The following is a 12,773-nucleotide window of genomic DNA, read 5'->3' on the forward strand; positions in this document are numbered from 1 at the left end:
TGTATTCATATACTCATCCAGGTGCCTTTAAATGCTGGAATTGTACCAGCGTCCACCATTTCCTCAGGCAGCTCATTCCAAACATGCACTACTCTCTGTGTGAAAAAAGCTGTTTGGATACAGAACTGGCTCAAAGGTAGAAGACAGAGGGTGGTGATGGAGGGTTGCTTTTCAGACTGGAGGCAGAACTAGAGGCATAGGTTTAGGGTGAGAGGGGAAAGATATAGAAGAGATCTAAGGGCAACTTTCTCACACAGAGGTGGTACGGGTATGGAATGAGTGCCAGAGGAAGTGGTGGAGGCTAGTACAATTGCAACATTTAAGAGGCATTTGGATGGGTATATGAATAGGAAAGGTTTGGAGGGAGATGGGCTGGGTGCTGGCAGGTGGGACTAGATTGGGTTGGGATATCTGGTTGGCATGGACGAGTTGGACCAAAGGGTCCATTTCCGAGCTTTACATCTTTATGACTCTATGACTCTAAGTGACCTAACCAATGTCAGACAAAATGTGACAGCAGCTACTTAAGGTGAAATTAGGACAGGTGAGCAGAAATGGGGGTAAAGAGACAGATTTTAAGGAGTGTCATAAAGTGGAGAAAAAGGCAGTAAGACATCAGAAGGCGATTCAAAATCTTAGGGATTTGGCAGCTGAAGACGTGCGATATGGTCAGAAGGTTTGTGGTTCACCTCAGTGTTATGGGAGCTTGCAGATCAACTTCTCACTTTTAGCCAGATCTTATGGTTTGCCAATGTTAACAAGTAGATGTTTCCACCAGGAATCAGTGGACAGCTGAGATTTTCTTCATTCTGAGGTTTAAGGCAGCCCTGATAGGACTTCAAACTCTCCAGCAACCCTCATTCCCATCACCTTGAGCAAAGCATGCAACATTCCCTTGTGAGGTAGTATAATGTATATGTGTCTGTTCAATACTAAATGCCACACGAACATCCCTCCCCCAAATAAATTATCGCCTCCACTGTGAGACACTCCCAGGATGGATGTAACCAGTTGATGACAATTGACCTCAAGTTCATCGATGCTCAGTTTGGTTTCTGGCAGGGCTACTTGTCTGCAGATCTCCTCATAACCTTGGTCCAATGATGAACAAGGGCCATACTTAAACAGCTGAGGTGAATGACTGGTCTTGATGTTAAGGCAACATTTGACCAAATGTGGCATTAAGGAGTGAGACTAACCATTAAGTTCCAGGACATTGCTGCAGAACTGCTTCAAGTCTAGGTCCTAGGACTAACCATCTTCATCTGCTTCTCTATCCTTCTCACTATCACCAGAAGTGGAGATGTTTACTGATGATTGCAAGTGTTCAGCTCCATCCAGGACTCCTCAGAGATTGGGATGATTGTGTCTGTATACCGTGAAACATGAACAACATAAGGTTTGGTTTGATAAATGGCAAGTAATATTAAAATTATATAATTGCATAGCAATGGCCAACTCTAGTGCAAGACAATTTAACCATCTCATCTTGAGATTGTCTATCTCTGACTTACCCTACCATCAACATTCTGAGGCTTATTATTGAACAGAAATGTAACTGTACCAGACACACAAATACTGCTGCTACAAAAGCAGTAGGGGATTTGGAATCTGAGCAAGGAGATAAGTGTGAGGGAAACAAAGCTAGCAATAAACGATAAATAGAAAAGTAGAAAACAAAAACAGAAGGGAGAGAAAACACGGGCTGGAAGCACATAGGACCATAGTACAAAAAAAAGTGTCAGAAAGTCAAAAAGACAAGTCTAAAGGTATTATGTCTAAATGCAGGATCATTTGCAATAAGGTAGTCAAATCAATAATGCAAATAGTTGAAAAGAGGTATTGAAGATTGAAGAGACATGGTTTCAAGGTGGCCAAGACTGGGAACTGTACATCCAAATGTATTCAATCTTTAAGAAGGACAGGTGAAAATGAAAAGTAGGTGTTATTAGTGAAATATTAAATCAGTGCAATAGCCAAAAAGAATTTTGAAGCAAAAAATCTGTATGTGGATTTGATCTGAATAAAATTAAGAAGCAATAATAAGGAGAAAACATTAGTGGAAGTTGTCTGTAGGCCTCCAAACAGTATTGGTTAGGTACAGGGTGGCATTAATCAGGAAATTTAAGATGCATGAAAAGGATGCAGCAGTCCTCATGATTAGCTTTAATCACAATGGTGAAAATAATGGGGCAATGAATTCCTGCAGTGTGTACAAGATTTTTTTTTGGCCAATGCTTTGAGGAATCAACTTATTTCCCATAAGTATGTAAAAAAAAGATAACTGAAAATAAATTATGCCCCTTATTATTGGAAAGGGGAGAATTGATAATAGGGAAATGGCAGAACAAATAAACAACTACTTTAGTTCAATCTTCAAAGAAGGTACAAATAATTCCAATAATGCTAAGGAAACAAGGGTCTATCAGAAACATAAATGGAAGAAGATAATATTAGTTAAAAAATGAATGGAACTAAAAGGGTACAAAGCCCCAGAGCCAGATAATCTACATTTCGTGGTACTAAAGGGATGGTCAGGAAATAATGGATGCATTGGTTGTTTAGTGTATAGGTTTGCTCGCTGAGTTGTAGGTTTGATGTCCAGACATTTCAGTACCTGGTTAGGTAACATCATCAGTGGCGACCTCCAAGTGAAGCGAAGCTGTTGTCTCCTGCTTTCTATTTATACTTTCTACTGGATGGGGTTTCTAGGGTTTGTGGTGATGTCATTTCCTGTTCGTTTTCTGAGGAGTTGATAGATGGCATCTAGATCTATGTGTTTGTTTATGGCGTTGTGGTTGGAGTGCCAGGCCTGTAGGAATTCTCTGGCTTGTCTTTGCAGGATAGATATGTTGTCCCAGTTGAAATAGTGATTCGGGCTACGAGGGAGAGAGGGTCTTGTCTTTTTGTGGCTAGCTGGTGTTCGTGTATCCTGGTGGATAACTTTCTTCCTGTTTGTTCTGTGTAGTGTTTGTGGCAGTCCTTGCATGGAATTTCGTAGATGATGTTGGTTTTGTCCATGGATTGTACTGGGTCTTTTAAGTTTTTGTTTGAGAATTGGTGGGTTTGTGTGCTACTAGGATTCTGAGGGGTCTCAGTAGTCTGGCTGCCATTTCTGAAATGACAGCCAGAAAACGAACAGGAAATGACATCACCACAAACACCAGGAACCCCATCCAGTCGAAAGATATAAATAGAAAGCAGGAAACAACAGCTTCGCTTCACTTGGGGGTCGCTACTGATGATGTTACCTAGCCAGGTAATGAAACATCTGGATATCAAACCTACAGCTCAGCGAGCAAACCTACACTCTAAACCTCAACTTGAGCTACAAACCTTCACAAACCCTGCATTGATTTTTATCTTCCAAGATTCTGTTGAATCTGGAACATTGCCAGCAGATTGGAAGATGACAAATAAAACACCACCAAGTAAAAAAGGAAAGAGGAAGGAAAAAAACACATGACAGACCAGTTAGCTGTTAGCACTGCTGCCTCACAGCGCCAAGGACCCAGGTTCAATTCTCGCCTCGGGCAACTGACTGTGTGGAGTTTGCACATTCTCCCTGTGTCTGCGTGGATTTCCTCCGGGTGCTCCGGTTTCCTCCCACAGTCCAAAAATGCGCAGGTTAGGTGAATTGGCCATGCTCAATTGCCCGTAGTGTTAGGTGCATTAGTCAGGGGTAAATGTAGGGGAATGGGTCTGGGTGGGTTGCTCTTCGGAGGGTCGGTGTGGACTTGTTGGGCCGAAAGACCTGTTTCCACACTGTAGGGAATCTAATATAATCTAATCTGCAGTCAGGAGAATACTGGAGTCTGTTATAAAAGATGTGATAACAGGATGCTTAGTACATAACTGGGAATGCAAATTTAAAATGGATTTATGAAAAAGAAGTCATGTTTGTGAAGCTTACTGGAGTTTTTCTGAGGATGTAATTAATAGCAAACATGAAAGAGAACCAATGGATGTGATGTATTTGGATTTTGTGAATGCTTTGATGAAGTCCCACATAAGAGGTAATTGTGCAAAATTAAATCTCATGGGATTTGGGGTAATATGGTTGAGAATTAATTAGGAAATAATGAATCTTTCTTGGAGTCAGAGGTAGTGTCTCGTGAGGTAACACAGGGATCAGTGCTCAGATATTCACAATATATATCAAGAATTTGGATCACATAACCAAATGTAATATTTCCAAGTTTGCTGACAGCACAAAACTAGGTAGGCCTGTGTGGTGAACAGGTGTATGATAGACGCAGTATAATGTGGATAAGTGTAAAGTTATGATTTGGAGACGCCGGTGTTGGACTGGGGTATACAAAGTTAAAAATCACACAACACCAGGTTATAGTCCCTCAGGTTTACTTGGAAGCACTAACTTTCAGAGCTAGTGCTTCCAAATAAACCTGTTGGACTATAACCTTGTGTTGTGTGGTTTTTAACTTGTGTGAAGTTGCCTACTTCAGTAGGAAAAACAGAAGGCAGAGTGTTATTCAAACAATGATGGAGTGGGAAATATTGACGTACACAGGGACCTGAGCTTCCTTGACACAAATCACTGAAAGCAAGTATGCAGATACAACAAGCAGTTAAGTAGGCAAATCAGGTAAGGTTCATTGCAAAAGGGTTGTAAGCAAATATTATGAGCAATATCACCTTCATAGTTTGAAGGTTTACTCTGGGTATCAACGTCTCTACTTTGCCCTGAGTTAGCAATCATGTCAGAGAACAGTGCTTTATACCCCACTCAGTGCTTGCTAATCCTATGATTGACTCTGGATTAGCTGAATCTGTCTCCTCAAGGCTCAGCAATTGGCCAATTGTCTCTTGGCATCTTATCAGATTTTTGATTATTTTGCATCATTCCTCCTCTGTTCTCCAGCCCTTGCACGATTACCAAGATAATAATATCATCCTGCCAATTTCTCAGTTTCCAAGTCCATATGGCACATTTGTTACAAATTTAACAAAGCTTTAACCTTATCAATTTAATATTTAATCTGATTTATAGTATCATCTTGTATGTTTTCATCCATTCAGTTCCTTTAACTGTAGCTCAGTTATACCACATTAATCATATTTCAGACTTGAAATGAAGATCGGAGTTAAAGATCACTTAACCAATGATGACTGCAAGCAAATTTTTATGCCAGTCCTTAACAGTTAATAGAATCAGCTGATCTCCGTATTGCAGATACAGCATGGTCCACCCCCACTCCTCTTCCTCCTTGTTTTTTTGTCTCTGTTGTTTGTTATTTCCGTACATTGTTCCTCTCCCCTCAACACTCACCAGGTATTATACTGTTCATGGAAGCAATGAGAAAAAATGGAGGAATCACCTAAAGTACAGGAGCAAAACCAGAAATTATTGGAGAAGCTCACCAGGTCTGGTGGCATCTGTGGAGAGAAATTTGAGTCCAGGGACCCTTCTTCAGATGCTGAAAATACTTTGTAAATGCCTCTCTCCTGACTCCTCTAAGTTTATCCAACATCTACAAGGCACCAGCCAGGAATATGGTGGAATATTTTTCGCTTGCCTGGATAATTGCAGCTTCAACAATCCTCAAGAAACTTGACATTATTCAGGATAAAGCAATCCACTTGATAGGCACCCCATTAAGCAACTTTAACACCGCAGGACACAGTGACAACAGTGATTGCCATCTATGAATGCACTATAGCAAATCATCAATCTACCCTGAACAGTATCTTTCAAAAACATGACTATTACCATGCAAAAGGGTAAGAGTACCAGATCCATTGGAGCATCATCACCTTCATGTTTCTTCTTCCATGTTTCACATCAACTTGACTTGGAGCTATATTACTGGGTCAAAAATTCTGGAAACCTCTCCCTAATAGCACTGTCACTACATGAACAGGCACCTTACCACTACCTTCTGAAGGGCAATTAGAGATGGTCAATAATCACAAAGGCAACTGGTCTCAATTACCCTGGTGAAGGCTGTGAGGCTGTGGAGGCAAGGAGGTGGGTGAGGTGAAGTACAGATGTGTGTATAATACCTTGTGAGAGAGCCTCTGCTAGGCTTAGGGTGGCTGAAGAAGAGGGCCAACTTCCCTCTGCCAACTTACAAACCAACACGGTCTACAGGGTTTGTCTGGTGGCCCCATCTTGTGGTGTGGCAACTCATGCTACTTGTGAAATACCAACTTCGATCGGAGGAGTCCTCAATTGGTCCAATTGTAAGTGGTGCCCAATACCTTCACTGACCTCGGTAAGATCCTGGTGGCGACAGGTAGTTAACGGGTATAATACCCCACCGTGTCATTCAAATTGATGGCTCTCAACTTGCAAATACAAGAAAAATCAACCACTGTCCGATATTCTTATGTTGTACAGCCAACTACTCAATGTCTAATATATCTAAAGAATGGATTCCAACAACAACGTAGGACACTACTAAAAGTTTTATCAGGAAGTCACAAACTCTTCAAAGTAATAGCTTGCATTTATATACTACATACGAACAAAGACGTAGGCCATTCAGCTGCTTGAGCCTGTTCTGACATTCATTGATATCATAATAATATAAGAACTAGGAGCAGGAGTAGACTGTCTGACCATTCGAGCCCTCTCCGCCACTCAATAAGATCATGGCTAATCTTTTCATGGACTCAGCTCCACCTACCTGCATTTTCATCATATCCCCTAATTCCTTTACTTTTCAAAAAAGTATCTACCTTAGCTTTAAAAGTGATTGCTGAAGTAGCACCAATTACTTCCCCGGGCAAGGGATTCCACAGATTAACAACCCTCTTGGTGAAGAAGCTCCTTCTCAGTTCAGTTCTAAACCTGCTCCCTCTAATCATGAGGCCATGCCCTCTTGTCCTAGTTTCACCTATCAGTGGAAATATTCTAGCTATTTCTATTTTATTGCTTCCCTTCATAATTTTATATGTTTCCATAAGATCCCCCTCAATCTTCTGAATTCCTATGAATATAATCCCAATCTACTCAACCTGTCCTCTAAGCCAACCCCCTCAAGTCCGTAATCAACCTCGTGAACCTCCTCTGCACCCTCTCCAGTGCCAGTACATCCTTTCTTAAGTAAGGAGACCAAATCTGCACACAGTACTCCAGGTGGGGCCTTACCAGCACCTTGTACAGCTGTAACATTATCATTCTGCTTTTAAACTCAACGCCTTGAGCAATGATGGACAAAATTCCATTTGCCTTTCTAATTACTTGTTGTACCTGCAAACAAGCACACCCAGGTCCTCTGCAAATCAGCATGCTGCAATTTTTTACCATTCAATTAAAAATCTATTTTGCTGTTACTCCTACCAAAATGTATGACTTCACATTTACTAACATTGTATTCTATCTGCCAGACTTTTGCCCACTCATTCAATCTATCTATGACTCTCGAAGTTTCACAGTACTCTTCACACTTTGCTCTGCCACTTATCTTAGTGTCATTAGCAAATTTTGACACCATACACATGGTGCCCAACTCCAAAACATCTATATAAATTGCAAATTATTGTGGTCGCAACACCGATCCGTGAGGCACACTAGTCACTGATTGCCAGCCAGAAGAGCACTCATTTAGCCCTACTCTTTGCTTCCTGTCAGTCAACCAATTCTCTACCCACACTAATACTCTACATCTAACACCATGTATCCTTATCTTATGCAGTAGCCTCATGTGTGGCACCTTTTCAACGGCCTTTTGAAAATCTAGATACACCGCATCCACTGGGTCACTGTTGTCCACCTTGCTTGAAATGTCTTCATGGAATTCCAAAAGATTTGTGAAGCATGACCTGCCCTTCATAAACCCATGCTGCGTCTGTACAATGGGACAATTTATTTCGAGATGCCCTGCTATTTCTTCCTTGACAATAGACTCAAACATCTTCCCCAATACAGAGGTTAAGCTCACTGACCTATGACTCCCCATCTTTTGTCTACTTCCCTTTTTAAACAATGGAGTCACATTTGCTATTTTCCAATCTGCTGGGACTGCCCCAGAGTCCAGCGAATTTTAGAAAATTACTGCCAGTCCACCTGCTATTTCTCCAGCCATCTCTTTCAGTACCCTGGGATGCATTCCATCACGGTCAGGAGGTTTATCTATCCTTAGCTCATTCAGCTTACCCAGCACTAACTCTTCCATAACAATAATTGTTTCCAGATCCTCACCTACCTTCGTCTCTTTGTCACTTACTGGCACGTTATTAGTATCCTCCACTGTGAAGACTGATACAAAGTACCTGCTCAATACCTCAGCCATTTCAACATATTCCATAACTAACTGCCCCTCCTCTCAAGGACCAACATTTACTTTAGCCATTCTCCTTCGTTTTATATATTTATAGAAACTTTTACTCCCTGTCTTTATAGTCTGTGCTAGTTTTTTCTCATACTGTATCTTACTTTTCTTTTTGTGGCTTTCTGCTGACCATTTAAGTTTTCCCAATCTTGTAGATTCCTGCTGTTTTTAGCCACTTTGTATGCCTTATCAATGACTGGTCTGTTGTGTTTTGAATTCCATATTCCCATCCATTCCCAATGACCTTGTTTGACAGCTTTACCTAAATATTAATTAATTAATGTTTTTTGAGATGCAGTTTTCATTGGCCAATTTGTGCAGAGCAAGCTCCAACAGACAGCAATGTGATAATGAAGCAATGTCAATCCTAACCCATAATGTATCTAAGCAGAGAAATGCCCACATCGTATGGTTTATTTAAGCACTCATAAGGATTGATGAGCTTTTGAATGCATGTTTAAGTGCACACAAATTGACTAAAATGGATGGGACAGAAAAAATGTCTTTTTCTTCTGCCTTCATGAACTAGTGCACTAAAGCAATTGTACACTGATCATTCAGATATCCTAAGGGTTGGCAACAATGCTATTTTCAGGTCCTTTAATTGAACAAGGGACAATTTGGCTGAAACCTGGGCTATTACTGTCAGAATTATAACTTTATTTGTTTCAAATTGAATTTCCTTTCATTCACCACAGATGAAAATCTTGACTTGTGAGGAAGCCGGGCTAAAACAATGATGGTAAAGGAACTAATTCCCACTTCTGTACTGCTTCAATCAAAAAACAGTGATCTGTAACCACTTCTTGAGCAGATTTATGAAGTCAATTAGATTTTAATGTCAACTGTCTGTATAATTAAAAGATCTGCTAGACCTGTAAATGTCACTTTTTCTTCCAAATCCAAAACAATAAGAGAAAGCCAGTTATTAACCTCAATCTAAAATTGAACTAGAATTCGACTGTGTTTAACTGAGATATTTACAATTCTAGTGACAGAAACCACAGAATATTTTTGCAGGTGTCCCTCAGAGTAGTGCGTTAGCCCCAACTATCCTTAGCAACAGCATCAATGCCCGTAACTCCATCACAAGGTCAATGGTGGGGATGTTCACTGATTACTGTATGATATTCTGTACCACTTGCATGATATTGAATCAGATCCACTGATATTGAAGCATTCCCTTCTGTACATATCAAAATCTGGATGATATCTGGGCATGGGATGATAAGTGGCAAGAAACATTCAAATGCGAGGGAATGACCATCACCAGTAAGAGAGGATCTAACCATCCCCCTTCATACTAAATTAAATTATCACGGTGAATCCCCAACAATGAACATCCAGGGTTTACCAATGAGCAGAGATTGAACTGGACCAGTTGTGTAAATATTGTGGCTACAAGCGCAGGTCAAAGATTTGGAATCCTATAGCAAGTATATCAACTCCTATTTCCCCATTGCCTGAACACCATCTCTACAAAGCATGAGTTTGATGGAATACTTTCCACTTACCTGGAAGGGTGCAAATCCAAAAATATTCAAAATCCTGATACTATACAGGACAAAGAGCCAGTTTGATTAGCATCATGTCCACCATCTTGAACATTCATTCCCTCTAACACCGATACTCAGCAACCACACTGAAGTAATTTATTAAAGCTCTTCACGCAGTACCTTCCTACTATCAAGGACAGAGACAGCAGATGCAAGGGAACACCACCAACCATTTGCCTTTCAAGTCAAATACTGCCCTGTGCTGAACTGGATCAAATTCATGAAAATCTCTTCCTAACAGCACTCTAGGAGTCCCTACACCCCAAAATGCAGTGGTTTATGAAGACAGCTCACCGCCACCTTCTCTAGGGCAATTAGGAATGAGAAAGAAAATGATGGACCAACCAGCAGCACCCACAACCTATGAACAAATGAAAGAGAATTTAAGGTGTAGGTTTCAAACTGTACATGTTAATTTAAAAGGTGTGAAGAATGGTGATGTTCTATCATCAAACCCCACCGCCGCTCAGGAGCAGGCGAAGAGATCAGGAGAACATAAAATCATTTCCAGACAAAAAAGAAATAAATCACATGTTTAAATTTCAGTCTTTAAGATTTATGCATTGCAGGTCCAGTTGGGTGCTGTCTCATGACTCTTGAGACAAATGGAAGCTGGATTTTTAGATGGAGTCACAGCCAAGTTTCTGGAGAGGTGAACGGCACGGTGGCACAGTGGTTAGCACTGCTGCCTCACAGCGCCTGAGACCTGGGTTCAATTCCCAACTCAGGTAACTGACTGTGTGGAGTTTGCACGTTCTCCCCATGTCTGCGTGGGTTTCCTCCGGGTGCTCCAGTTTCCTCCCACGGTCCAAAGATGTGCGGGTCAGGTGAATTGGCCATGCTAAATTGCCCATAGTGTTAGGTAAGGGGTAAATGTATGGGTGGGTTGCGTGTCGGTTGGGACAAAGGGCCTGTTTCCACACTGTAAGTAATCTAATCTAAAAAAAAACCTTTGCAGATGAAGACTTTTACTCACAGCTTGTGTTGACTGGTTGTTCAGGAAGGAGTCTAGTCTTCTTAGAAAATACATTATTTCCGATTGTTCCATTTCAGACAGCCTTGTTGCTCACTAAGTTTTGTTATGTGAAGCCATTTTTGATCATGTGACCAGATGATCAAAGCTTCTATTATCCACATGAATGATTCTGAGTTAGAAACCATTGTTACGACTTTGGGGAATGAATGTTGATTGTTCACATTTGTTTGTTGCAAACTGATTTCTCTGCACCTCTCTCTATAACATTTTGAACTTATGAACTGCTGTAAATTCGCCAGTGGCTTTGTCTCCAGCATACCTATTTCAGGGGAAGGCATTTCACTTCTAATCGCTTATATTGTAAGAACTTTCCCAAGTTAAGTCTTCATCTGCACAGAAATCACACAAGGTCATCTGATACTTGGTGGTCCTCTTTGGAGCACATTGTCATTTTCAAAGTCATTGACTAAACGCTATATCTTGAAATTCAGGAATATGATATTCCTACTGGGCATAAGTCACACTTTAGTGTTCACACTAGGTAAGTGACTCCGAGTAAAAATAGAAGCAATTCAAATGTAAAGGGAACTGTCAGAACGATAAACTACCAAAGATGTGAAAATAATCAATCCTGGATAACCACAAGGACAAGGCAAATATGCATCCACTGAATCACTCATAACACTGCTGGAGGAAACAATCTCAGAAACTGAAAGTTTAAATATCTAAAATAACAAAGGACAACTAAATTACATATTTGACAACAACTTGATTAAATTGAACTAAAGACTGATTTTCTTTGGTTATTTTTGATGATATTTTTACTTGAAAATCAATGCCTTACATGAAAATCTGGCCATGAGATACTTTTGTTCAGTTTGAGGATCTGATTAGATGAAGGCAGATTCTGCACTCTGAGCATGATCAGGAGATCTGCCGAGTGAAACATAAACATTCCTGAAAACAGACCAGTTAAAAATGGGAACTGAGAAGCACAAGTCAAATTACATAGAAAAGCCAAAAGGACTGAAATGCTCAAGATCCTGTTTGAGATATCAACGTCAGTCAATTTGAACAGTTTGATGTTGGGTTAGAGCACAGTAACTGAGCAATACCTCATCACTCAGATAAAGCTGGAACAAGCTGTTCAGCAAAAGTGCAGATCATGAAATTATAAGCCCGAGCAGAGATCAAAATGAGTGACAGGTAATGAACTGCATTACTGGGAAAGGATGTGGGATGGCCAAGCCCTATTCCCAGACAATATAGAGTAGTGCTTGGAAGCTGGAAAATGACAATGTGCTCCAAAGAGGACTACCAAGTATCAGATGACCTTGTGTGATTTCTGTGCAGATGAAGACTTAACTTCGGTCTTGGGAAATTTCTTACAATATAAGCGATTAGAGGTGAAGTGCCTTCCCCTGAAATAGGTATGCTGGAGACAAAGCCACTGGCAAATTTATACCAGTTCATAAGTTCAAAATATTATAGAGAGAGGTTGTGTTTAGTCACCAATACTTGAAGGGGTCTCAAACGTCCTAAATGGTGTCAGAGAGTTTCATCAGCTGATGAAGACGCTGCCTTACTCAGAGTGGAAACAGCAATGGGCTAGAGCAGCAGAATTTAGCCAGCTCTCTGTGAGCCAGGATATGGGAAATAATAAGGATACTCATTCAATGCAGGCAGAACAATCTAAAGGAAATGATGCTCACATCCCTGCTGGATAAGCAGGAATGGCCAATGCCATTTTTCTGAATTTAATGGGAGGCTAGGGAATGTTCCAGAGAGGCAAGCAGTTCGGAGGAAGGGGCACTCAACCTTAAATGATTTCTCTCCACAGATGCTGCCAGACCTGCCGGATTTTCTGTGCAATTTATATTTTTGTCAGGTAGTGAGGGAGATGCTTCACCTAGTGGAATAGCCACAGGGAAGATTAGCAGGAGC

Source organism: Hemiscyllium ocellatum, chromosome 20 (genome assembly GCF_020745735.1).
Source record: "Hemiscyllium ocellatum isolate sHemOce1 chromosome 20, sHemOce1.pat.X.cur, whole genome shotgun sequence".
Lineage (NCBI taxonomy): Eukaryota > Metazoa > Chordata > Chondrichthyes > Orectolobiformes > Hemiscylliidae > Hemiscyllium > Hemiscyllium ocellatum.